The 23,437-nt window shown below is 41.6% G+C and overlaps 2 long non-coding RNA genes across 2 annotated transcripts; both read right to left on the bottom strand.

The window, feature by feature from the left end:
- Nucleotides 1–3,398: 3,398 nt before the first annotated feature.
- On the bottom strand, nt 3,399–11,797 carry LOC139591966 (uncharacterized). The gene is made up of 3 exons (XR_011679819.1): nt 11,660–11,797; nt 5,802–5,921; nt 3,399–3,780 (listed from the first exon to the last, which is right to left on the bottom strand). It is a non-coding gene; the product is annotated as an uncharacterized lncRNA (long non-coding RNA).
- A 2,391-nt stretch (nt 11,798–14,188) lies between these two features.
- LOC139592580 (uncharacterized) lies at nt 14,189–19,599 on the bottom strand. Its single transcript, XR_011680046.1, has 3 exons — nt 19,315–19,599; nt 15,913–16,005; nt 14,189–14,319 (listed from the first exon to the last, which is right to left on the bottom strand). It is a non-coding gene; the product is annotated as an uncharacterized lncRNA (long non-coding RNA).
- Nucleotides 19,600–23,437: the final 3,838 nt, after the last annotated feature.

Genomic DNA, 23,437 nt, shown 5'->3' with positions numbered 1-23,437 from the left:
CTTACATCCTCCCCAGACACACATGAATGTACAAAGTGTTTGCTTCTTTACATTTGGGTCAGGTGAGTGAAATAAACACCATCTCCTCCAGCTGACAGAAACTCCTTTCACATCCTGATTTATACCTAGATTTTTTTCTTTTTTTTTTTGATTCTGAACTACAGAGAGGTCTTTCCATTTATTAAAAAGAAAAAAAAAAAACTTGGTAGAATCCAGAGGAAACAAAAATATGGTACTTCCTAGATGATATCCCTGTAGAGAATTAGCTTCTCTGTTTCTCCGTTAGAGAACCGTTTGCCAGAGATCAATTAAAGTGTGGTCGGGATACAAAATGAAATATCAATCCAGCAGGAAATGGCAACAGGTATTAGCAGACAATAGACACACATTAGTTACATGCACTCACCAACAAGAAGGCTTGGGTTGCCTTATCTTGGGAAAAACAAGGATCAGCAGGATACACAGGGAATTGTAGTAGATGTACCATCACTACAGGCAGGCAATGCAAAGGGTGCAAAAAAAAACTATCACAGAGGGAAAAAATTATATCAGTCACAGGAAAATATTATTCCCATATTGAAATATAATTTAAAGGACATTTCAAAATATTTTAAGGGTTTTAAAATGTAAACAACAGTTAAAGATTTATATGGGGTTTAAAGTGTTTTAGAATTTTGAAGTATTGCAAAAGCATGCTTTTATACCAGTATAAATTCAGAAAAACTGAGAATTAAGCAATCATAGGACTGTGGATTAAGTTTGAACTCTGTCAAAGTTTGTATTCTATGAAGTTTGTATTCCATTGGATCCCTTCAGCACCACCACAGCAGAAATATGGAACAGTTACCACTCCTGGTAGCTACTGGGTGCCTCCTCCTGCTCCCACACGTGAGGTTACAGAAGAGCAGTGACAACACAAACAAGCTGTACTACCACTGAAAACATGCACTGAGGAGGAAACTCCTTTCAGCTCATGTGTAGGAGTAGGGAAGCTTGTTGATGTTGTTTTAGGAGAAGATCCTTCTATTATTTGCCACATGGTAATTCCAAAATATCCTAATGAAGTAAATAGTGTCTATATGTATTTCTGCACACTGATATATATATACACACACACACATAAAATGGACACGAGATTCTAGATCTTGATAATTAACTGGATACATGTGGGAGCCATCTGGACCACCCAATTTCCAGTCTTATTCCTTCAACACTTGCTGAATCCTAAATTATCACAGCTTTTTAGGCATGCTGGCTGCAATTACTGTGCTGCCGGGACATTGTGCATCCAGTCTCTGTGAGCCCTTTGGCTGCCTCCTCTGGATACTTCAGTAATGAAGGAATGAAGTGGAGTCTTCTTTTATTGGAATAAAAGCTTCCTCATCTACCATGCTGGATAAACCAGGGGGTTTATCATCACCTGGACAGTGGGAAATAACTCTGCAGAGCTGAGTGTAGTATCTGTGCCCAGTTTCCTGAAATGTAAAGTGACTCCCTCCGCTGGAGGCAAATTCCATGTGCTTCTCTGCACAAAGGCGAGGATGTATGTTTGTAAACAGACAGATGAAGTGTTCTTTGGATGGTTTGTGGGCTCCTTCTGGAGTGACAGCCTTGATCTCCCGCAGCACCGAAAGATTATGGATAACACTGATCAAACAACAACCGCTGGCATAGTGTGGATTTTCACTTCACAGGAATTTTCATTTCAATGAATATTACAACACTGTACATACAACTACAAACGTCTGTAGGGATCCTTCTTGCAGACTCTGAATGCTGCTGTGTTTGGTGTATGCAGAGGAGAAGCACCTGACAAGCAAGGGACAGGAGCTGGGTGTCACCAGGAGGAGCAGCTCCCAAGGCTGTAAATTGCATCAGTGATGTCCAGCCTTCAGAGTAACGAGGGATAGAGCCACTCCAAAGGGCCACCCTGGATAAAAGCTTCCCTCCTAATGCACTGCAATCTTCTCTCCTCCTCTATAGCAGGGAACAAAATGGCATCCCCACCTCTTTCTCTCCCTTTTCTTTTTTTTTAATAAGTTACTTTAAAAATGTCAAACTCTATAGGTTATCTACAGTCACTTACAAGAGCAGAGATTCGTGCCTCATCCTCATGCACGATTTGTACCAGAGTGTGTCACACAGGCATTTTCTGGTCCTTCTTTCTCCAAATATGTTCTGTCTGTGCTCATTCAAAGCACAACTTTCTTAAATTACAGAAATACTTTCTGACACTTCACAAGTTGCAGAAACAGGTCGCTTGGAGGATTTTTTCAGCATTTGCAGGGCAGGTATTAGAGTAAGTTACTTTGAAGTATCCCTTTGAACAGCAGATCTGTGGTATGATTCTCTTCCAGCTCACTTCTGCTGCAATCCAGAGAAGCAAATTGATCTTTCCCCCCTTTTTAATTCTATTTGAGTTTTGAAACATTGGTAATTATTCAGCCTTTATTTCATGTCAGGCACTGCTAACCCAGGGTTTGTTTGGGGGTTTTACTGTTGTTTTTAGCAAACAGAAGGTGTCAAACCCAAACTAGGTTTCATAACAAAGCCATTACATAACTGCCCAATTAGCAGCTTGTTCAGCTGCTCCACATCCAACCCGCTCTGTGCAGTGCTACAATAACTGGCAAGAGGAGGCTTCTCATTAGTTACTCATTCTCAGAGGAGAATAAATGGACTTGGTGGAGATTTATGAGATGCAGAGTAACGTGATGTTTATTAGCTGCCAGGCTGCTGCCTCTTGCACTTCTCTCTGCTTTTCCTGACTCCCAGGAGATGCTCAGCCCCGGGAACCACCCCTTCAAGGCAGTGAGGACATCCTGTGTGCATCCCAGACAGAGACACAGTTCCCACCAAGGTGGGTTCCAAGGAGCCCCTTGGAGTCTTTTTCTTTGGCACAGTGTCTGTAATTTGGTGTCACCTTTCACTGACTGACAGGCTGTAATTCACTCTCCAGTGACAGTGGTGTTTCACCCCACCGTGTGCTGCCCTGCTCCTCCATTTCAGCTGCTCTGGGCTGGGTGTTGCTCATGCTGTGACCACTCAAACAAAAATACCCAGAGCAATCTGAACAGTCTTTTGAAAGATTTTTTTTTACTGCAGTTTTGATCATTTTAAGCCACTTAGGCTGCTGACCACATAATCTGATCCAGAACTTCCTGTAACTTTCTGCACAATACTTTTTGTTACTTCCAAAGAGAGATCAGATCTGATTTCTATTTTTAAAATAGGCTACTTTAAGTGTTGCAGCATGTGAGCTGGTTTGATCTTACATTCCTCTGTTCCTGAACTCCAACGTGGAAATAAAGAATTTGTGAAGAGATTTTCTGTGGCCTGATGACAACCTTACATTCTTTACCACAGTGACTTCCTTTTGTATTGCATCTCTCACCTGATAAAAACATGGGTCAAATCTCCCTCTCTCTATATATATACACATGTCTCTAAAATAATTTCTTCTCCTGAGGTCCATATTCTCTTCTCCTTGGGTGCCTCCACTGCTCCTCAGTTCCAGACTGGTTAAGGTTTTACCTCTCTTGACTGTATCATGATTTCCCCATCAGGGGCTGTCTCTGGGGATACCACAGGCTCTTGCACTCCTTTCCCGGAGGCACAAGTTGCTTCAGAATTAAGGATTTACTTACATTGGTACAAAATGAGCTGCATAATTAAAGGGTCTGACTGAATATTGATTCAGGTTTCTGTTCCTGCATTGCTTCCTTGTTGACATAATTGTCCTTCAGACCTCTGTAGTTGTCCTACAGTTGTATGTCCTCCCTGGGGAAAAGAAAACCAACAGGAGAGAGATTTCCAGAGTCACCATGATCACAAATCATCAACCAATCACCCACCAAATTTTACGTTCTTGTAGCTTATAAAAAGCATGAGACTGAAGATGTCAAGATGGCTGCCATACACACCCAAGGACAAAAGACTTAGTCCTAACCTTACTGTTAGTTTTTGCTAGGTATATACATGCAAGTGTCCACGCTCCAGTGTAGATGCCCTGGACACCTTAATTAGGTAGATAGGAGTGGGTATTTCTGTCTGCTTGATTTCAGAACTAGGTAGAAAACAACAACCGAGTTTTATTTCTGAAAACACTTTCAAAGATATTGCCTTGGTTTTGCTATATATGATAGAGATAATTGATGCTGTAGACATAGATATATGTATGTATAAAATATTAGGAGAAAATCAAACCTATGTTTGTAACCACTCTGGCCGGGAACAGCATTCTATTCACATTATAACCAATTCCCGGACAGCGTTAAGATAATATTGAACCTGTTACCCTATGAATGGGGAAGCCCTGGGCCACCAGCTACGTTTGCAGTCGCTCTGACCTGGAACGGAGTTATGCACATTGTAACCGATTCCCAGACAACTGCGGAGACAATACCAGATCTGAATAGGACAGACTGGAACTATCAGAGGGGGTTTCCTCTGGCACCAGCATTTGGAAGATATCATCTGGGTCTTCCTGGAGATGATTAATGGAATGTCTCAAGAAGCTCACAAGACCATGCACCTGGACTGATTAAATCTACAGTACTCAAGGAGCTGGCATCACCTACTCCATGTGAATACATCTTCTGCCTGGGTATTCAGACACTTGTCTGGGTCTTGGACACTGTCTTTGTCTGTTTCTGCACATGTATGGACATGCAAGGAGACACAAAGAAATATGTGGTCATCTCTGCCTCAGGCAGAATAAACTGTATATAAGCTGACTGCGAAGAGCACTCCGGGTGAACCTTAGGGGGAACGCTGTCACTCTGTCAGCAGGAACCCAAGGTCACCCAGCAGCTGCACCCGGGGCTGACGCTGTCTTGGCTGTGGTGGGATTTCAAAATTCTCTATTTTTTTTTGTCATTCGATCTAATAAATCTCTGTTAAATTTTTATAAATTTGGTTACAGATTTGATCATTTATAACAGTTTTGACAAATTTTATAGAAAAATGGGGAAAAAAACTAAGTTAAAATCAAAGGAAAATTTGAGTAATAGTTTTTCAAAACTCAGTAAGACATTCAGAACTGGAACAGGCTGAACATCTCTGAATCCTGTCTGAGCTTCAAAAGAGATATTGCAGGGATTGCATTAAATTAGGCTGCTATTCTCCCACTTTGCTGAAAAAATGAGTGTCCTTTCTGTGTAGAATAACAGGCTAGGATCAGTTTTAAGAATGGCTGGCAAAAGACTTGGCATAGAAAAGCAGGCTTCCCCTCTAACCCCACAAACTAGCTCACCTTCGGTGTGGGTCTGTAGAGTGAAAGCCTGTAGAGTGAAAGAAAAATGACTGTGACCTATTTTGTTTCATAGCAAATGTGGCTCTGATGCTCAGATAAAGATTCCTGTATTTCCTGAGTGCTCAAAGCTACTTACATGGGAGAAGATTGCTTGGTAAGTAAGGATTTGTAGGATCCAACGAGCCTAAGAGCATAAGAAACACAGGGCTGTCAAATCACCAGTCCCTCCAGCCCTGGTCTCTCCCAGCAGAAGCTTTCTGGGACTCCTGACTCTGGCTTTATGTGATCTGTACCCAGCACCAATACAATCCAGCTGCAATCAAAAAAATATCAAACCATTCAAAGAGCTTTTCATCTGACAAACCTCTAAGTGAAGGATTAATATGCCCTGAGAGATTCAGAGAGATAAAAGCTTTGTGTTTAGTTCAACAGCCCTGCCAAAGGGTTCAGAAAGCTGTTTCCCAAGTGTTAAAACACAGCCCTCATCTGCATTTGTAATTTAGCATCCCTGGAACTATAAACAGCAATAGCTCATGCATAAACTCACCCTTCATCCATCATCAGCAGAAAAATGAGTTTATCCACGATGTAAGATTTCTTCTTTACTTCAGATTATGGAGACAGGGTTCTGGTTGTATTGTTTCTTTCATCACCTTCCCAATCTCAGCTGAAAAATAAGACATCTACTTGACCTTGAAGCCCTCTGATATGAGGAAAAGGTATTTTCTAAATGATTAAAATGAAGTGGTTCTATGCAGTTCTCTGCTCTACCTGCAGTCAAGGTTTACTCATCTTTTTTCAAAGGAAAAAAAAGAAGTTAAAAGTATTAAAATCATCAAGTACAAGTAATGCACTGGGGTTTTCTTAATTATGCCAGTTTTGGGGAGCCCCTAGAAACATTACAAGTTTCTGGTGTGAAAAAGACGTGGTTGAGACACTTTCTCATACTGTGCTTTTCTTAGCAAGCAGGGATTTTGAATATCAGTCCCAAACATTTTTCCTCAGTAAAGTGCATTTGCTCTGCCTTTCAGACTCTTTTTTAAGGTGGATGAATATGTTTAATAACTGAACTACTGCTAATGGAATTATCTCCTGTGTCTCTATAAAAGGAAAGCATATGCTTTTATACAAATAATTTATAAGCAAATGCCACAGTTGAAGTTATAAGCATTATAAATAATGCCTGTCAGCTGAAATCTTTCTCAAGTTGAAAATTGAGGTTACACTAAGCTAAGTGAATGGAGTAACAAGGAACTGGGGAGATTGAAGGTAGAAGTACCTCCCCATTTGCATAATGACTGAACAGGAGGTAAGAATGGAATGCTGAGACATGAGTAGCTGCTCTTCTCCAGGAGTTTTCAGAGGTGCCTGCACAGAGAGCTGGGCTGGTGTGTGCAGGGAGACAGGCACAGGCACCTGCTGAACCCCTGGCTGTGACAGCCCTGACAGTGTGCCAGCACTGCCAGCAGGTAATGAGCTCACCCCAAGGAGCTGCTGGGTTAGGGGGGCCTGGGCTCAGCCCTGCCTGGCATTGACTGCTGCCTTTCCAGCCCAGGCTGTCTGGACAGGTTACCTGAGAGCCTGGCAACTACCTGGGTATCATGAAAACTGAAGAGGTCATTCAGGAAAACAGTAATAGGGAATGAAAGGGCTCCACAGGAGATCCTGGACTAGTGAAGATGACTTTGCTCGCTGTCCCGTCTTTAATTAGTTTACAGATGCATGTGCCTAACTGAGCATTTGCAAATTCACTTTTTCAACAGATTGATAGGAACAGAAAGGGTGGAATCTATGGAACTGCAATGTGAATGCCAACATTTGAGGCAACAGAAAATCTCAGCAAGGAATTTACGAGCTACTTGGTTTTCTTTCCCATTTTTTCACTTGATTCCTTTGCAGGTCAGCCTCCCCACAGGCCTTGTCTTTTTTGTAGGCATACAGGAATTGAACATATAGGACCAGAAGGATGTTTCTGGGCCATATCAGCCATCTATATTATGGGCAGCTTCCCCTCTTGCCTTGCTCTGCTAATCAGATTCAAATTCTACTCCAAGCCAATACAACATTATCAGTTAGAAAACTTTGCTGGTAGCCAGCCCATACATAGCCATTTTCAGCTTGGAGTCATTTGTTCAGCTCCACTGTTATCCTTTAATTTCCATTAAGCTTGTCCCCAAATGCTGTTAATACCATTTGTGTGTTCAGAGTGTAGCTGCATCCTCTCTTGGTCCTTGGTTTCGGACTCTGATCAGAAGACAGGTTTTTCTTTTCCCTGTCATCTTTGAATGGCTGCTCAGAGCTGTTCAGATCAGGCTGTTCCATCCCCCTGGCAGCTTTTCAGGTTGGACTTCCTCTTTTTTAAATATGGTAAAGCCAACTTCTACCCATTACTTAAAATTAAATGTCTAAATCAGATTATAATTATTATTTGCGGGACATCTCATCAGCCCTTCTCTATGCTTGCTTAAAATAGAAAAAAAAAATACTATATCTACTGTGATAAATTCTGACACCACAAGTCCCATTACCCATCATCTGAGTAAGACAAAGTCAAGCCCATCTCTAAATAGTTGCTTCCAAGTGATAAGGAAACTAGATGCTCAGACACCCAACTAGAGACAGCCAAGATTTAACTGGGATTTTATCCAAAAGAGGAGACTCCTTCCCTGTCCATGAGAGAAGAGAAAGTTTGGGTTGGAACACTGGTTGAGTAGGGTACACCAGATATTTGATTTATCAACATTTTTCCTCTTACCTGTGCTCATTTGTATACAGTGATAGAAATAATTTGTTTCTGTGGGAAACAGTTGTGTTTCTGTCGCTATTGTGTTTTAAAAAATGCATTCTATGTAGCAAACTTGCAGACCACTCCACTGCACACATATTGCACATACATACACTGATCAATATCATACTGCTCTATTTCTTAAAAACAGTCTAAGGATTCTCTGTACAGCTCATAAAGGCCCCAAATCCCATTTTTCCCTGACTTTAGCAGCACATTACTGTGTTTCCAGGGGAGATAGATATGAGTTACCACATCTGATTGTGCAGTAATAGCTGTCCAGGGATTTACAACCTTTGCTATCTTCTTGTTACAAAGGATCCTGCCAAATGTGAGCTTTTCTTTCAGGAAAAACAATTAGCCATACACACTGAAATGAGGAATTATTTCCATTTTGGAACTTCTCTGAGGTTTTGGCAGGGTTGCTCTGGAGACCCATATAACCTCTCCTGATGGTTGGCACCCCATAAATATCAGGGTCAAGAGCAATCTCTGCTTATAATTGTCCAAAGGAATTTGTTTCTGGCTCCTTTCATGATGTCATTGGCATTGTGAAAAATAATTGCTGAGGTTAAAATGTCTCTTGGTGACCTGTCTTGCAGTAAAATTGCTGCGAAATTGCTAACTCACAGTCACCACAACCTCCCAGCGCTGCTATCTGTGGCCTGCCCACTGCCTGATTGCAACTATTAGTCTGGGAGGATGGATGGCTCAGATAAAGAGATTAAGATAAATTCTCTGCATTGATCTCAGATTGAGAGGAGAAATGGCACTTCTTCATTTGGAGATGGATCAGTGGAAATCATTTTAAAATACTACTGACTATTCCTGACATGAAAACAATTGTTAGTGCCTTGCAGCAACAGAGTTTTCTTATTTAAAATGAACATCATCATTCAGAAATAACTCCCAAATTACCATCTCATTTCCCTTCCCCAAAAAGGCATTAAATGTGATCAGTGTGCTCACACAGGGAAACAAATAAATGGTAGAAAATTAGTTCAGTGCACATATCAACTGACTAATGGGAGTTCTGAATGCAGTGAAGAGATGCACAAGCCCAGTTTGCTCCCCTGGCTTGGTTTCAGGATCCTAAAAGAAATTCTAGAAACAGGAAAAGAGGAAATCCACAAGTGCCCCACTGGCTGTGTAAAACGGTTAAAGGCATCTTGGATAGTTCTCATGCTGTGGTGAGCCAAGGGTAAGGAGACCCTTGGCTTACACTGGTAAGGAGACCCTTAAACTGACACAGAAGGGAAAAGTAAATACAGGAAAGAGAAGGCAAAAATAACTTAGCAGTAGTCAAGATGGCAAGAGAAATTTCAAGGAGCTGCTTAACAAAAGGAAAGATGTCATTTAAGTCTATTGCAGTGGAGAAATAATAACACAAGGAATTTTATATTGTTTAGCCTGTATCCATCTGAGCTACCAGCACTGGCATCTCGTGGTGTTTGGGGGTTGGTTTGGTTGGTTTTGTTCTTTATAAATTAAATATTAAATCACTGCTTGGAGCCAGAAGCAAATGGGTAAAAGGGAAGTAACATCAGTAAATATAAAAAACGTGGGTAATCATGATGACAACAAACTGGACACTCGCTGTCTTGAACAAAGCTCTACAAATTGAAGCACAAAGAGGAATTGACCCTCAGTTTCTTCAACAAGAACATCCTTGAGCACTAAGTGGAGGAAGAAACCTGTAGTTTGATGGCAGCCTCAGGCCTCTACTGCTGAAACAGCCTCAGGATTTCTACAAATTACAGAGAAGTCCCCAAACACAAGAAGCCATTTCCAGCACTAAATAACAGTATATTTTAGTTGGTGTTTAAGAGACAGTTCCACAAGCCAAAACCAATTTTAAACAACACGAGGTGTGAGAGAAAATAGAATTAAACTGAAGGAAGTGACAATTGAGAACTTAATAAAAACACTTTGAGTAGATGCCCCCAAAACCACAAGCCTGGGCTCAAAAAGGGAACTGCAGGTTAAAAAGCAGCCTGGCTTTGAAGGAAATGAAAGCCACAGTACAGCAAGATAAATATTGCTGTTTTCATTTCCTTGCTCTGTTCAACAGCATTCCCTTCATTCCCAGGCATGGGCTAAGAGAAGAAGGAAAAGGTGACAGCAGTGACTCTAAGTGAAAACTTTCACTTTAAAGAAAGGGAAGCAAAAGGTGTGGAAAGATTCATTTGGCAAGCAGAGCTGAAACACTGAGAGCTTTTCAAATGTACCTTTGGTCCCCATGCTGTCCGTGGCAGCTTTGGAGCAGTTTGGGTAGCAGGAGCATCACTCACAGCACCCCAAAAGCCCTTTGTTTCAGGAGTTTTGTGTTTGGCAAGATGTGAAGTGGTAAAATGTCAAGGACAGGTTGTACATGAAGAAGCAAAGGACAGCTGCCTTCCTCTATTGAAAAGTAAAAATGAAAATGACATTTTGAATATAGAAAAGTATAGACAATTTCAGTAAATGCAGCTGTTGGGGAAAAAGGCCTGTTTGAAGGTTATTAATGCCAGTGATAGGTTTGAGAGTCTGACAGTTGGGTAAAGATGCTTCTTTTCTGGGTAAAATATTACAGTGATGCCACAGGCTAACCTTCAAACCTGTTCTTTCCAGAAAGAGCTGTAAAGGACTTTCTGTCTGCCAGTCTCAAGGACAAGCTTAGCAAGAACACACAGCACACATGGCTTGGCCCATCCTCCTTCCCCTTGCCCGAGTCAATTACACATCAATTAAATTGTGCTCCCATGTTCCCCTGGTCTCTTCTCCAGCCTTTCATCAAGCAGGTATTTAAAGGAAGCATTTCCTTCCTCCAGCACCTGCCAACACTGTCAGCCCAAGGTGAGAGCCGGCTCAGAGCAAGAAAAGCATGGAGCACCATCCCAAGGCTGCCCATTCCTACAGAACCTGATGCTTTATTTCAGCAGCTCCTCTGGGGCCCACTCTTTCACAGCTTTAGATTTCTTGCCAGCTCAGAGGCTCCAGTTTCTCTAACATTTTCTTTACGGTAACTCCTGGCTGCACCAAGCCAAAAGTACATACTTTTCAGCATAGTCACATAGTCCTTTCAGTCACATCTGAGAATAAGACAAATACATGAGCATTCACTACATCTTACTGTGAGCATGGACAGAAACAAAGCAGCCAAGGCAATAAATTCCAGGAGAAAGGCTTCTCCCAGGTGACCAGCAGGAAGTAAATGAATAAAGGTACATATGTTGGGCGAGGCAGAGTCCACAGCAAGACACGTATAGAAGGGAGGAAGAGAATAAATCTTTCCCTTATTCTCAGTGGAACTGTATTAATCTTGCCTCAATTAGGCTTTTCTTACCTATTCCTTTTCTCCAGGGGGCAAGCAAATAAAATCCTTAGGAAGGATGGAAAGAGGAGAGCCATGGCTGAGTCAGAATGTTCCCTTTGGATGTCTGGAGAAAAACCACCTTCCATTTCCACTCCCATGGGGTACAGAGTGTATCTCATATACAGTAACAGATTGTACACACTTACCTCTTATGGCCAGGGGGCCTGCTGCACTCCTACACACAAAGAAATTCCTGTGCCCTAGGTGTGTGTGCGTAGGGGGATACAATGTAAGAAAATAAAGGTAGTATAGAAAGTAATCTTACCCTTTAAGGAGTTGCAGCTGAGCCAATTATTAGAGATTAGGAGCAGGCCCGACTTTAACAGGCTGCAGCTGTAGCCAGTAAGAAGAGTGCTATAAAAGAGTGGGTTGGTTGGTTGAGGGGAACTGGAGTTAGTTGGCTGCTGTGAGAAGAAGGAGGAGTCAGTGCTTCGAGGAGCTGCCTACCAGAAACATCAAGGAGGTATGCAAATCTAGCAATATGAAACCTTTGCAATATAAATGACAACATGTGGGAAGTGGGGATTTGGAGGGGACCTTCACAGTAAAACCTTCAGATGTGATAGTGTTGAGGCATGTTAATGATCTCCTATGAGCAACTGACACAGCATGCAGAAACAGACACAGAAATTATTCACAGCTTTCTTACCCGAAGGCTGTTCCCGTTTGTTGAAAGCACAATCTGCTGCAGTCAGCGAAACCTACCACCTATATTTCTGCCCCAAAAAAGAGAATGTATCTCCTCATCTGCCTAGCCATCACCTTCTGATGTACCACAGCACCACAAACCCCTAAAACCAGCACTGGATTAACACAATATTGCCACCAGCAGCACTTCCCTTCCTCATCACCACACATCCCCAGGGGAAGCTCATGAGCACACTATCCCCAGCCCTGCGTGACCAGCTATTCCCTTCTGCCTTGCTCTGCCATTCTCACAGCCCTTCCTCACCAGAGCTCTGTGGTGGTCCCAGACTTCTCTTCCTCTCTCACTAGCTTCCCAGTGCATGGCAAAACCCCTTCCCAGGCACACCCCCTTGAACCCAGCATTCTGCACTTCTCCAGCTTTGATTCAGAGCTTGGGCTCCTCTCGTGCTCTGTGTTTTCCCAGTGCCTAGCACAACAGGGAGCTCCTGGGTGACCTTCCCCTGCTCCTTCCCTGTCCTTGCTTACATAATGTCTATGACTCATTCATATCAAGTCGCCCGTAACATGCAACATCTGGGTCTGTTTTGGATTTTCTCCTTCCTCTGTGAAGTTGTCAAGTCAGCTTTGGGATATTTTGTCTAAACTTGATCCTTATAAAGTTGATGTAATTAGGATGGGAAATCCTTTCCAATTTCATCTTTTGGGGGATAATCCCATGTTGCTGTATGCTATTTCCTCACTGGATGTTTGTGTTAGGAGAAGCCTTTTCTTCCTAGTTGTGTCTTCCATGTAGTTTTGAAACAGATAATCCCTGGGTCATTAACCCTTTCTGTGTTCCTGTTGAGCTCCTCTTACCTTGTACTCCTCAGCATTTTTTCCCCTATGTATATTCCCTTAAAAGGCTCCTCCATCTGTTTGGTACTTGAATGCTTGGAACAGCCTCTGTTTCTTGGGGGACGTGGCCCTTTCCACATAGGGCATTATCTGTTTTATCTTTAAAAATGTACCAGATTTGTAAATTTGAGGGTAATGATTTATAGCCCAACTGGTCCTAATTCTCTCATTACTAGTCAAATAAGGACTTATTCCAAATATCACATAACAGATGGCGAAGAGAAATTTTATTTCCAGTTCTTCCTAGACTAACATTTGAGGTAGCATGGAAAAAGAGAGGAGAGGGCAGAGCTGGATGCAGATTCTAAACATATTTGGTTTTAATCAGCATTTAAAACCTTCTCCTATTTTGGCCAAAATTTCTTACTTTCAAACCTGACTCAAAATTGATCAACTCTTTACTACTCTATAAAGTTCATCTGTTTTTGTTTTAAGATGCAGCGATGTCACAACAAATCTCTAAGTTTTAATAACAGTATAAAACGCAAACAAGCTACATTGTACCAAATGTATTTATGTTTTTCTTAGCAACAAATTTCTGTTACTACAATTGTAGCAAAGTAGAGATAAACAGCTGAAAAATATCTATGGGATACTCTTCATAATCCAGGATTTGACGTAAAGTCTAGAAATTTTAATATTAAACACTGAATCATGTAAAAGGCAACTAGTACTTCTATTACAGCTACACTAAAAGACACATATTTTTGTCTGTATGTTTTAGATTATTGCATGGCTAGTGATTCTTATCCATTGTGAAATCTTAATAACCAACTTTTGATCTTCTCAGGAATTTTATTTCAATATATACTGGGTAATTGTTAGGTATTGGCCATTTATTAATTTTCTTGACCTTGAAACTAGTTACATAGTTTAAGGGGAATTAAAATAATTAATTATGATAATACCCATAACAACCTGATCATATAGTGGAAGGTATCTTAATGTACATACCCTTCTATCACAAAAAAAAAAAAAATTTAGACAAAAAGAAGAAGAGAATTCTAAAGAAAGTCCTATGTAAGAAATGCACATTACTGCCATGTTAGGAGCCACAGAATTCCAAGAGTACCTGAAATTCCCTGGACATCTGTAAACCAACACTGGCTTGATTATTCATCTGCCTTTTTGGATGCATTTGCTGAGTTGCTGTGTTTAGGGAATGAGGAAAATGTTTGATTTACTCTTAGAGTTAGTGCTGGAGATTTTAATGTGTGTTCTCATTTTTACAGCAAACCTCTCTTGTGACTTTGAGGCACCCACCTTTTGCCTGTTTCCAATGCATATCCCTCAGGAGGAAAGAGAATGTTCTGTCTCATTTTTGGGCAAACCACGGCAGTGTCTCCTTCCCATCAGTGCCAATGTCAATCCCTTCTTTTCTACCTGGATGGGAAAGATTTAAAATTTGTTACAGTAATTTAAACAACAGCAGCAATTTTTCAGCTTTGTCAGCTGCCTCAGCCCAAGCACCTCCTGTTTTCTACCAAACCCTTGCGCTCTCCCTGCATCCCTGTCCGAGGCCGGCAGAGGCTGAGCCTGTGTGTCAGCCATGAATGTCTCCCTCAAACCCTCAGCCAGCACCATTTCCCCCAAAAAACTTCCTGACTTTTCACAGGAATCCAAACACACAAGGCCCCTCACAAAGAGCAGTTTACTCATCCTTGCCTGACCTCGGCCTCCTGCAGGCAGAGCTCCTCAAAATCTACATATTCCATGGGTGGTGCTTGTGGCATCCCCCTGACACAGATGATAATACCCAACACAATGATACCCTCCAGATGAAAGGCTCTGGAGGAAAAGCCAGCCCTGAGCAGCCATTTTATGTGATCACCTTCTACAGATCACATCTGGGACCAAAAAGGAAACGATTTCCTGTTCGACTGAAGGCAGGAAAACCAGCAGGATTGAATAAAGTAAGTGAAACTGCTGTGAAATCCATAGCCTGAATGGTCTGTGCACTGCTCTTGGTGACAACAGGGAATTCAGTTTCTAGCATGTGGCACATAACTGTGAAAGAGTCCTGGAGTTATGTGTTTTGTGTTTATGGGCTGGGACAAAGCTGAAGATGTGGTACAAAGCAGTGGTAAATAAAGAGACATGAGTTGGTTTGGTTGGTTTGGTCTGTTGGGTTTTTTCTTGCTAAAATATCAGGTTTTAGAGCTGGTCCTGTGCTGGGTGAGAACCTGACTCATGATTTCTGTGTTTGGTACCAACACAACGCTGCTGCAAATGCTGCTCACAGCACCCTGAGTGGTGAAACAACAAAACCTGTGGAATTGTGGAATCACTGGGACTGGAAAAAACCTTCAAGGCCATCGAATTCAGCTTTTACCAAATACAGCCATGGCCAAGAACCCACTGAATCTATGGTATATTCTGAAGGCTGAAAATTTACCATGGAAATTTGACTTGAGGAAAACATATGAACATATTTTCTGCTCGTTTTGGTGATACAGATACATGCAAAACTCAGGGGGAAAAAAAAGCTTGTTCTTCAAGGTTGTACACACTGCTAATAAATAAAAAATGAAATCAGAATATAAATACCAGATCCTCACACAATGAAATTCACTTTCCTTCCATTGATTTAAGCAAGTATTAAATTGATTTAAAGGCAGCTGTGTCAACTTCAGTTGCCAAGGGGTTTGGTTCTGAATACCTAAGAACTTGATTTCTTCAAGTCTTTTATATTTATCACTCCCATGGTGCACAGAGAGGCTGATCATGTCTCAGCAAAGTGGAGTTTGCCAGACAAGCGAACAAAACCCAGATCCCTCACCATGTGACCCTGGTTTAAATCATTCCATGTGGGGACACACATGGATAGGGAAGTACATTTTTTCATGTGTATATATACATATATATATATATACTAAAATAAACATATATTTTATATATACGTGGAAATAAAATTATATTGATTACACAGACAACTTCTTAAATTATATATATCTAAAATATTAAAATGAAAATTACCAAATCCTTCTGGCTTGATCCCCTGCCTTGTCTTTGCTCCCTCATGTGTATTCATTCATCCCTCATGCTGGCTTGCCCATGAAGGACCAAGGTCTGTAAGCAGAGAGAGAGAGTAACTTCTCTAAATCTCAAATGACAATAATCCAGGATTTAAGAAGCAAAATGGTACCATTACTGCAGATAATTGTAACTCTGGAGAAATAGGTCAGAGCTGCAGTTCATCTCACCACTGCTACCAACAAATGAGGTCACGATTTGCTTTCTTTTACTGTGCTGTTGCTTTAAAATAAAAGAGCTTATTTTTCTGTATCGATGAAGGTAATGAATTCCCAGGCAGCAATACAAGAAGAGATAAAAGCAGGAATTAAATCTCTGGTCTATGTGGCCTTGGGTATCCAGTCCCACACAACAAGTCAAGGCTCTTTTTAATACTTCTTTTGCAATCACAACCACTGTTCCCCTTCAGTTGCATACAATGTGCCTGCAGATGTAACACTGTTTTCCAAACACCCTCAGTGGAAAGGATAAACATGCAGGCTCTTCTCCCTCCTGGAACCTGCATTCTCTGGGTATTGTTAGAGAAAAGTTGTCTCTGCAGAACAACTACAGGCAATGAAAATAAGAATCTCATCATTTTCTGTAATAGCTCTTGTGGAATGTAGTCATTCAAGGAAGAATTCGTGCAGCTGGTAAAGGCAGTGTGACTACAAAAAAATGCAGCCTCCCTATAAATTCTCTGTGATCCCTGAGGAAACCTCAGGAAAAAAGGCCATTGCAATGCAGATTTGCATGGTTCCCTGAAGGATACTGCACTTGCACAAATCCTCCCCTGAAGAGATTAAGCTTTGCAACAATTTGCACTCAAATACAATTAATTTTGATGGCCCCTGCATGATTACAGGTCTAATGTTTAGTTTTGCTATCAATTACCACACGAGACTCTTCCTGGGTCACTACTCTGTGAGCTACTATGGCTTTACTTACATTGAGCCATCTCCATTCTCTCCATAATTTACACATTTGGAGCACAATGGTCTCTCTGAACCAGCTCAAGTGTAAAGGAACAGTAATAATAATAAATAAATAGTAAGTTAATGCTTTTGCTGTCAAGTATTAGAGGCATGGAAGAAATTAATGGCCACCTCTCCTGTTCTACATCCTGGCATAGGAGTTCAATTTTGGTTCAAATAATAGATGTTTATGTGAATAATAAGACTTGTGTGCAGGTAAGTCACTAGCAGAGTCTTGTGTGCAACCATTTACTAATTAATGCAGTTTGTTAATGGCAAGTATTTGTATAAGTGTTGGTATTTAGGTAAATACTCACCATTTGTAAAAATCCAATCAGCTTGTGCTAGGAGAGAGCTGTTAGTTCTTTTCTGATTAAGAAAGGTTACCCTAACAAGAGCCCTGAAAGTTTGCAGTCAAGGTTTTTTGAAGTTTTCTGCTTCGCTATTCACCTCAATATATACATCATCTGTGAAATATTTACAGAGGAAACCACTTAAACAATGAAATATAAATGAGTCCAATGCATTTCTCTGCCAGGTTTTACCCAGAGTGGTATTTGGGGGTTAATGCAGGGATAGCATTGCCTAATGAATCTGGCCAAGTGGAATCAATATAGAGTAATTAATTTAACTCCATCTTTTTATTTTTCAAAGTGACAGATTTATGATGGGCCATGAAAGAAACATGAAGCATTACCACTTTCCCTGTACTGGAGGGTAGATAAAGATAACTGGTGCTCCTTCTATGACACAGAGGAAGAGGAAAGCTCTGAGCTGAAGGAGAAGGCAGCGGGGAAGAAGGAGGAGCTGGGAGCAGCAGACCTGGTCTCCTGATGGCCTGCAGCCATTCCGGGGGAGCAGCACCAAAGGACAGCTGTCACTTGCAATAACTGCGGCATCCGGGGCACTTCCCCAGAACAGACAGTGAGATTAGAGCAACAATCACAGAAGAGGCACACATTGTATCTGCTGGAGTCCTTCACAGCTTCATTTCACCCACTTATGACCCGTTTGAGTTGCTGTGCTTGGAAAGAATAATTACTGTCCCAAAAGCTACAATTTTGTTTTCTCTTTTATTTTCCCCCCAGATATCCTGCTCTTCTTTCTCTCCTTTCTTTTTAATGTAAAAGGACTCTAACAGCCATACCAGCTGCTGAAATGGAGAAACCAAAGCAACAAAAGCATTTAAGCCACCACTTGTATATTCATTCTCTCTCTTTTTGCATTATTCTTGGCTATAAATATTTTTGAATGTTGTCTCTGTGGCTACACACAGAAGTTCCCTTTAGCTTTAGGCTTTAATGACTTAGTCACCAACACAGTAAAAACCAGAAAGCCTGGGAACCCGGGACAGTTCACATCAACTCAAAAGCTGTCCCACTGACATAAGAGATCATTGCAGAAGCAATATTTGGAACACTACAGGAATGAAACAAGGGCTTGATTCCCTTTCTATGGATAAAATGTTCAACAATCACCCTGCTAAAAGAGTGCAAAGATAGCAGACTGAGTGTATATGCGTTACACTTGGCTTTTTTAGCATTAATTTACCCTCTTCTTGTTTAAACTAGTGGAAGTATTAAAGCTTGTGACCAACCATGGTAATTTCAATTTAGACCACTTCAGTTTGGTGAGCACTTTCAATTTAAAGTACACGCTCCAGCAATTCCAGCAATACAAAATACTTTCCTTTACAGCTGCCCAGAATAATACAGGATTTGAGCTCTCTTAAATCTTACTCTCCAAACTCCAAGGGGAAAATATTATTGCATGCTGAGAGTCCTTACAGCAATTTCTGCCAAGCCATGAAAAAACCCCGTAGTTTTACTCATATGCGCTGATTGGTTTTGAGCAGTAGTGGAGATTTTGGAGGGTTTTGTAGGTGAGTGTGCATCTGTGCACCCTGTGTGTGAGCGGGTGAGTGACTGTGTCACCCTGCAGCAGGCTGTACCTGCTCCAAGACCTGCAGATCTCATTGGGAGCTCTGTTTATTCCAAAGGCTGTTGGGGTTTGCAGTAGGTAAAATGGCTTTCCAAGCCAGCAGGAAGAGCCTGCTCCTGGGGACTACTAAGGTACTGCTGGGGGGAAGAGGAATGGAATCTTTCAAAGATCTAAAACTGCATTTTGGGCACATGTAGACACTGAACAGAAATATCATAATGTTTTAGTAAAGCAGAATCAGAGTTTACAACCCAGTGAGTGCCTCTACATCTCACCTGCTTGGAAATTTCTCAGGGTTTCAGTGGGATAGGACAACTTTTTCCAAGCATTTCTCCTACTGAGAAGGAGAAACTGTTGAAAAACATTGCCATTCCCAACGAACAACTCCCACAGCTTCCCAGGAAAACAACATTATATGCAATATATGAAAACAATATTAGAACACACTTACCACACGTGGTGGAGAAGAATGTGGGTAACTTCTGCCTGTTCCAACTCATTCCCTTGGCCACTGCACTCCACAGCACCAAATCCTGAGGAGCTGCTCAGGGCTTTTGCTGCATTAAGGTGCTGCTTTCACATGGTACCCGGATTCTTCTTGCTCCCACACTGCCAAGCCTCTGGTTTAGTCCTGGAGTGGGAAGTCAGAGCCAGCAACCAGCATCAGGAAGAGGAGATACAGAGTGCCCACAGCAGGTACTCGTCCCACTTGCACCTTCCTATCAGTTTCCAAGTCACAACAAAGTAAATGGTACAGAGCAAACTTTTCCTGGAACTCCAAGGGAACTGTCAGGCAATATCTCACCTGGGTATGGTTTTGTACAATCACTGTGCACATAAATCAAGTGTGACACTTACATCAATGCAAAGTGACTGTAATTGGACTCAAGCAGTCTCTTAAAACAAAAATAAATTATCTAGATACATGTAAATAAGTCCTGAGGGTACCCTTCACCTCCACACAGCTCTGCTTCCATGGCCTGTTGCTTGACTTAAAGAGTTTTCAGTCCTCACACCGTTATTTTCCATTGTCTTCATGGATTATTTATTTTACATCAGAAAAAAAAGGCAAAGGAAAAAGAATAAAAGTAATAACTTAACAAAAGATGAAACCATATGTTCCTTCTTTCTGATGTTAAATCCACTTTGGGAGCAAAAAAGGTTATTCGGTCTCTTTGATCTTGAATATGTTGGGTAAATTATATCTCTGTCTAACCAGTTCAGTGATTTTCATACTGCACTGATACTTGACAAAGAACTTCACTGAAGTCTCTGAAAAATGTGCAGCTGTGAAAAAAGCATAAGCAAGAGGCTAGGATGTGTAGGAAATAAGTGAATAAATAAGACCAAATTTGTGATTCCTGCATGAGAAGTGAGCACTCAGTCCTCTGCAGCCAGGGCATGCTGCCAAAGCAGGTGGATTAAGAGACCAAAAGGGATTTTTTTATGTTTTGTAAATTGACAATATGGCGTAATTCAGAGATTCCACATTTACTGAATAAAAACCTGTAAGGAAAGCTACTATTTACCACAAAAGCAGGCTCTTCGTCATGTGTGTGTGCGCACATTAGGGTACAAGAAATTTTCTTTGAATTTGATGACATTTAAAAAATGATGACATTTATACAGGACTTTCTTTACTTACTACAAACATAGTATGTGTGTGACCTGTTTTTTTTGGAAGATGATAAAATAACTGGAAAAAAAATGTATACTCCCTCTTCCCAGTGTTTTCCCCAGAAGCCTCCATAGCTTGCTGTGTATTATTTTCTGAACAGTAAATACTATTGCACAGCTATCTGCCAGCTATCATCTGCTTTTGCTTTAGTCATTCTGCAAGACTTGGGAACTGGGTTTAATTGTTTCTACACCCAATTCAACTGGTAACTCATAACATGCAGATCAGCTAAGTGACAAAAAGAAAAGGTCAGGAAAATCAGAAAAATTTTTAAAGAGGATTATTTAGTGCAATCAAGTATTTGTTAATACTCTGCCCTTCTACATGATTACTATTTTCTGTTTTAAAGTCATTTATTGCAAGAAAATGGTATCTCCTATTCCTGAAACACCCTTAGAATATTAAAATATCTTAAATACCTTAACATATAAAATATAAAATACCCTCAGGTATTTTCTTAGGTTTAATATATTTGGGAAAGTTGTCAGAAGCATATTAGTTGACTTGTATTCCAGTTTTAGTCCATTCTGAAATTTTACTCAGCAATTAATCTGCCACAAGAAAGTTGTATTATTCCAATATTATATGATAGAAAATGCTAAGTCAGAGTCCTCCATAAAAACTCCTGATGAAGTCTTTCCTGCCACACCTCACTGTTCACAGTATCCACAAACACACTGCTATAAATGGTATTTTTTAAAACTGTATGAGACCTGTCTGATGGTTTCACCTAAATCAACACCAGTGGGTTAAATAGCAAGTTCAGGGTTATGTGGTTATTGCAGTTGCCAGGATCAGAAAAAAATCTGTCATTTCCAGTAGAGAAATGAGAAAATTTAGTGAAACCCATACATAAATAACACCTGTACTGCCTAAAAGCAAAATAACACTGAAAGTAACTGGCTTACAAAGTGCTGGTTCTATTGCAGACTTGAAGGCCAGGTGAGATTAAGGCCCAAGAGCAGGGCAGTGATGCCAGCACAGGTGTGAGGGTACAGCCCTGGCTGCAGGGCCTGTGTTACCTTGCCCTCAGGGGCATGCTGAGGAGCCCCAAAGCTGCAGCAGCGTACACCCACATTTCTCTTCACAGAGAAAAGCAAGGCACAATTCTTCCCAAAATTATTCTTATCATTTGCTGTGCCTGTGTTTGTGCCAAAGTAGAATGCAATATGGAGATTGTTTACCCAAAGTGATGGTGTTTTGTTTCCTTGGCCTATCAGGGCCAAGTGTCTGTGTGTGTGTCAGGACTGTGGGCTGACAGTCATGAAATTCTGTGTAGTGTGTGCAGAGTTGAGTGCTTGGCAGATTCAGTTTAGATGTAATGTAACATAGTGTAATATAGTATAATAAAATAATTAATTAACCTTCTAATAAAATGAAGTCCTCCTCATCATTCCTTCCTTCATCAGGAGTTCCCTGTGAATACTATACAGCATGGCTTAGCCAAGGCAAAACTGAGGCTCTGCACCATCCCAGGAACACACAGCACAGGGTGAAGGCAGCAGTGCAGTTCTGAGTTGCTCTCACTCCCTGTAGACCTTGGGGCTGTTGCAATGAAGGCCTCTCTATTTCCAAGGCAAAGCCATCATGGCCTGGCCTGTCCAGGGCAGCCTCAGGGCTCCTCCATGATGTCTCCTCCAGAGAGATAATCTCCTGGCCAGAATGGGGTGCTGAGGACCCCTTCCATCTCAAGGACACTGCAGATCAGGTGATATTCGAGAGCTTGCACCAGTAACAGAAAATGTGTTTCGTGCACAGATGAGGCCAATATACCCATGCAGAGCTGCTGAGCAGCTCAAGGGGCCCCTGCAAGTGTTTTCACAGGAGCATGGAACAGTTTGGGTTGGAAGAGACCTTACAGATCATCCACCCACCCCTTGCCATGGGCAGGGACACCTTCCACTGCACCAGGTGGCTCCAATCCCCATACAACCTGGCCCTGGACATTTCCAGGGATGTGTCCTGGGTAACTGTGGCTCTCCTGAAGGGAAAGCCAGTGTTTGGATTTGCTCTGAATGTCCCTGCAGGTGTGAAACGTGGATGGCAGTGCTGCTGGAACCAACTCTCTTGTGAGGTTTCCTGTACTCTCTGCTAGCAGTACTGCCAAGAATATTCCTCAGACAGCTTTTTTGCAGTCACTTGGAATTTCACACTCTAGATGAAAGCAATTCAAAAGCAAATTGAGAAGCAGAGCTTAAAAGAAATAAGAGTATTTCAGGTTAGTTGTTTTAAGATTGAAGAAATGAGCAGGCTTAAAGGGAAAGACTCCTTCTTTTGGAATCAAGAATGCACCTTATGGATCCAGAATGCATCTGGATCTCTGCCTATAGCTGGAAACAACTGAAGTGGTACAGTAGCATAGCTGGCTTATCCATGTTTTGGAAAAGCAGTCCTCTCTCAGCCTGGGGAAATGAAGATGTGTAAGGATATTATCCTCTGCAAGAACTCCACATCTGACACTGCTTTTTGTTTCCCCCACAAAACTCCAGGCAGGAGAAAGCTCAGCTCCCCACAATCTTCAGCAAAGGTCTCTGGTCTCTGGAGAAACTCCCAAAGCAGCCTCCAGTCCCTGTGTGTGTGATCCTCACATGAGAACTATTTCCATCTCCAGCTTGCCTGAGGACACGTGTTTCCCTTCTGAGTTTTTTTGTACAAACCACCTCTTGGTGAGCAGCTGCAAAACAAGGAGACGTGCTGGAGTCAGCTCTGGAACTGCTCCCGAGTGCTTGCTTGTGCCTCATGCCAAGGAGCTCCAGTGCTTGGGTTTCATGTGGAATATTGTCTGTGCTGTCACCACAGGCACAGCTCCCAGGTCCTGCAGGTTTAAGGAGCCTGAGCACACTTCTCACATCTCCAGGCACAGCAGCTGGAACCTGAAACAAATATTCCAAGCAAC

Source organism: Agelaius tricolor, unplaced genomic scaffold (assembly GCF_023055355.1).
Source record: "Agelaius tricolor isolate 1412-34295 unplaced genomic scaffold, bAgeTri1.0.p SCAF_8, whole genome shotgun sequence".
In the NCBI taxonomy this organism is placed as follows: Eukaryota; Metazoa; Chordata; class Aves; order Passeriformes; family Icteridae; genus Agelaius; species Agelaius tricolor.
This window is presented reverse-complemented; position numbering and strand designations above follow the sequence as displayed.